This window comes from Grammomys surdaster, unplaced genomic scaffold (genome assembly GCF_004785775.1).
Source record: "Grammomys surdaster isolate TR1022 unplaced genomic scaffold, NIH_TR_1.0 184, whole genome shotgun sequence".
In the NCBI taxonomy this organism is placed as follows: Eukaryota; Metazoa; Chordata; class Mammalia; order Rodentia; family Muridae; genus Grammomys; species Grammomys surdaster.
In genome coordinates this window covers 1,348,319-1,353,288 of record NW_021604629.1, presented here as the reverse complement: position 1 = coordinate 1,353,288, position 4,970 = coordinate 1,348,319, and the positions used below count along the sequence as shown (strand labels likewise).

At 33.4% G+C, this 4,970-nt stretch overlaps 1 pseudogene; it reads right to left on the bottom strand.

Moving 5' to 3' along the window:
• Positions 1–1,985: 1,985 nt before the first annotated feature.
• Positions 1,986–2,927, bottom strand: LOC114621775 (annotated as a pseudogene).
• Positions 2,928–4,970: the final 2,043 nt, after the last annotated feature.

The window sequence follows — 4,970 nt, the reverse complement described above, 5'->3', positions numbered from 1 at the left end:
CAACTAACCATTTTATTACCTTTCATGAATCCTTTTAGTACTTCTGAATGGATAACTTTATCTTCACATATAATTTATAACTTCTGAAAGCCTATATTCGGGGACAACATCTGTCACCACTTCCCGTCTTCAATCTAATTCTCATCTTATGTATTTTTCATTAGTGAATAGATATTCACAGAGTGGCTCTACCTTTGACAATCACAGGAATGCTTATAACACACTGAGAAAATGCCACCCCCTTTACCCTCTATCACCCTGTATTTATTGCTTCACAAATGTCTTCCACATTCCGAGCTTTTTCTAATATTCTATTTCCAATGTTGTTGCTTATACATCCATTTTCCTAATCTTGCTTTTATCTATTTCTATTGTAAGATTTGTGTGTGTGTGTGTGTGTGTGTGTAATATTTTCTAAAAAGTTCTATGTTATAAACGATGGAGAGAAAAAAGTACTTCCTTGGGTTTACTACTTTCATGTTAAATTTAAATACATGTTACATTTAAGTACCAAAATATCTTTAGAAAAGGAAATACATGAGTTTATACTGTATTGAAATACTTTGGAGTCATATGAAGACTTGGACAACTTATTTTTCACACAATTCCTGTTGCTCAATAAATTCTCAGTAAGGAGTCAAAATGAATTGAAGTATCTTAAACTACATTGTGAACCTTTTTTCTCATTGATGTGTAAGATGCTTGTTGAGAGAGAGAGAGAGACAGAGACAGAGACACAGCCTATCTTTCCCAGGTCATACACTTCTATTTGACTATTGCTCTCCTCTTTATGGCTAAGAAGCAGAATTTTATACCATTAACCCAAAATAGAAATTCAAACATTTGTACTCTGCTTGTTGAGGCAGATGTGGAATTTGCATCCGATATGTGTCAATTCTTTTTTTATATTTTTGTTTCCTTATGCTTTTCAATTTAATGTGTGTGTGTTTGTGTTTGTGTGTGTGTGTGTGTGTGTGTGTGTGTGTGTGTGTGTGCGTGTGCGCGCATGCGCATGCATGTGAATTCAGGTCATCAAGCTTGGTGACCATTTTATGCAGTGAGCTATCTTGATAGCCTACATTTGTTTTCAATTCTTCTATATTTGAAATAAACATTAAACTGAGAGAGTAAAAGCATAATATGCCTATTCAGGAACTTTTATTTCTGTGAATTTAATATACCTTTCATCTTTTCAACCATGCTTACCAGCTTTCATTTAAAAATATACTGCATGTTACACTTAATAGTGAAATATGATTAACTTCCATTTGGGTAGATTATGATTTAAAACCCAATAACCTAAATATAAAATAGATATAGTAAAGGGATGAATCAAGTTTTCCAAGATTTATACTTCTCCAAATGTTGGTACAACAAAGACTATCTTTGCACATAGTCTCTCCAAAGATTGACACAGTGTAATATTAAGAAGTCCTTAACAGTAAAAGCACAGTGCATGGATGATAGGATCAAAAGATTTGAATCCACATTGGGTTGGACAAACTCTTGGATCTCTGTAAGACCATTCTTTTACTGAAATTTCCGAGCTGTGAATTAGAGGAAAGTTTTAATGCCAGGTGATTAGATGTATTATGGAAATTAATTATAGAAGTGGAGTTTGTTAAAGGAGTTTCTCTGGTAAATATTAATCTTATCATTACTTAAGAACATGAGTATAATACTGTAACTACATCACTGAACCAGCTATTTGCAAAATAAAACTAACGATATTCACCAAGTTGTTGTGTTGGTATATAGAATGAATTTAAAATATATCCAGCACAAAACAAGGGCAAATTATTGTTTGGTACATGATTTATAAGAGAATAATTTTTTGATATCTGTAGAAAATCTAAATTAAATATAAAATTTATTTTTAAAGACTTCAGGATAGCATCCAAATTAACACAAGATTAAAAAATAAGATTTAGAATAGAGAAATAAAATGTTAGCTTATACATCACAGATTCTTCAAAGAACAGATTCTATGGATATATTACAATAATTGCTTTCCTCTGGGCCTCCTTTATATATCTGTTCCTCAAACTATAGATGAAGGGGTTCAACATGGGGATCACCACTGTTAAGAACAGAAATAACACCCTGTTCTACTTAGTTGACTGGCTGGACTTGGACATCACATAAATGAAGGTAATGGTTCCATAGTAGAGAGTGACTGCAGTGAGGTGGGATGTGCAGGTGGAGAAGGCAATTGCGGTGGCAATCAGTAGGGCCCATCTTCAGTATGGTGATAAGAATATAGATATAGGAGACATCTGTGACAAACGTGGACATTACAATAATGAATCAAGCAGAGATGAAGGGGATGATTCCAATAATGGAGACATCTAAGCATGAAAGTTTCAACAAAGGGGAGAAACCACAGAAGAAGTGATCTATCTGATTTGTTTCACAAAAGGACAGACTTAACAAACAACCAGTAAATGTCCATGCATTCACACAGCCACCCACATAGGATGCTCCAACTAAGAGTAGGCAGATTTGGTAAGACATATGTGTAGAGTAGAATAAGGATGAGCAGATAGTTACATACATGTCATAGGCCATGGCAGCCAGCAGGAAGAATTCAGCTGTCCCAAAAGTCACAACAGAACAGAGTTGTGCTTCACAGGCATTCACAGGGAGGGCTGTTCCATGTACAATGAATCCTATCAGCATTATAGGTGTATCTGATGTGGAATATCCAATGTCCACAAAAGCCAGATGGCTAAGAAACATGTACATGGGGGTTTGGAGCTGGGACAGCTTTTTATTAATTTTAATATGCTAATATTTCCTACTAAGGTGACAATGTATATTCCAAGAAAAAAAAACACAAAGAAGATGACATAGAGTATAGGATCACCTGTTAACCCCAAAAAGTTTAACTCTGTCACTGTAGTATGGTTTCCAGGTTCCATCTCTTGTATGAATTGTCTCTGTGGAGGAAATTAATGAAACCATTTGTTTAATATTCTCATTCTATATAATCCTTGCTGTATATAGTTACTCCACAACTCAATCTGGTGTTCTTTATAACAAAATACACTTACCAGGGTTCTTCAGTATTGTGGGTTTTAACACAGTGTATATCATGAGAATGGTTGAGTTTCACTCTTTGACATGCCATGTGATATCTGTTGAAGGTTATTCTCCAGCCTTCTAATTCAGGGAGATCTGTTTCCTAAGGTCAGATGAAGTTTCAGAGTGATATTAGGGTGGCCGTTTTGCTGAATGTTGCACTAAAGCTCAAAATACATCTTGCAGCTAGTTTTCTCATTCATCCTTCTCTTCAACCACTCTTCCTCTAATTTACACTTACAGAATAGTACCCCAAACACCCAGTCTGTTGTTTCTGCTTTTTGAAAGACTTCCTGGCTTATATTAAAGTTAAGAATACGTTTCTCTCCAAGATCTGTTCCATGTAAACATTTAAATGGCATTAACACATTTTAAGTAAACAAATTGATAGTAACATTTTAACTTTACACTTTCATATAAACATTGTGTTATATCATAATTTATTGCAAACAAATTTTGAGAATGGTATGATGGAACACTAAATTCACTTTAATCTCATGATTAAATTTAATTACTTTATGGTAATTTAAAGGAAAGGAAATTAGTTTCTTTAAATTAAAGGAAAGTTAATTAGTTTCTTTTGATAATAACTTTTTGAATATTCCTTTTGGATACTCTCCTATAGTTTTAAAACTTGTAACATTATTACATAAAACAAGCCTTAGGAGAAAATAAGTTAAAGAATGATCAACTTAAATAATACTATTATTTTCACTTACTTTTCTTAAGGCAATAATTCAAAAGAAATATATCTGTGTTAAAAGATCATTTTATCCTGGTGATGTGGAATCATGAAAATACTAAACCATTTTGTTTTCTGTTGTTCACTAATTATTCTGTGTGTGTACTTTGATGCATTTTTATTAAGGGGTTTTGTGTTTTCTGTGTTTAGCCACTTCATTGTGACAAACACAAAGTTCTTTTGCTTTGAAGCAGTTCTAAAATAGCAGAGATAATGTTAAGTAATAGTTATTTTGAAATGTATCTTAATGCTATATATAAAGTTTCTCACAACTTTATTTCCTTCAAGAATTGAGGCATCTGCTCTCTCTTTTGAAGCAAAATAGAGGAATATTTGATAGGGGAGAAGTGTGAGGCTGAATGGGAGGACCAGAGGGAGGAGAAACTGCAGTAGGAATGTAATATATGAGGGAAGAAAATATAAAAAAGAATTTTGTTTCTATGATGCTCAGTTTCAACCAAAGACCCTTAATTCCCTCACTCATAGTCACATAACTTACTCCTAGCAGCATTGTAGCAGTACTTAAGATGGGATAGGGGGTTTCTGGATGGGAAACCAGGAAAGAGGATAACAATTAAAATGTAAATAAATCAAACATCCAATAATAAAAACAGATTTTTAAATAATTTTACAGAAATAGTAAACATGGTTATTAAGTGGCATGAGAATGTATTAATTACTTTTCAAATGTTTTCTTTATAGAAAGTAATAACATTGTTCCTCTAATTCTTTGACTGAAATCTTTACCTAGAGAATTGTGAAAGGCAGTCAATCAATCACTGTAGATCATGCAAGAATCTTTTACCTCTTCATTGATAACCTCTCCTTAAATGTGCTTAAGTTACTGTAAGAGCAGTTATCTTACTGCCCTTGATGCCCTCTTTTTAACAATCTACTTTAAATCCTATCAGTTTCACAGTATAATTTTAATGGTACAAAGCACCTATTTTCCATACAAAGCCCTTAAATATTTGATTAGAGCTGTCATGCCACTTCTGCCTTACTATTTCTAAACTTACGCACCCACAATTCCAAGTGTCCCTTCTATGTGGTATGCTTTTCAGGTTTTAAAATTCTCTTTGTCAAATACTGAACAAAAATGCTGGTCTTAAGGTATGAGACTGTTCCTATGCTCCCTTCTACACCA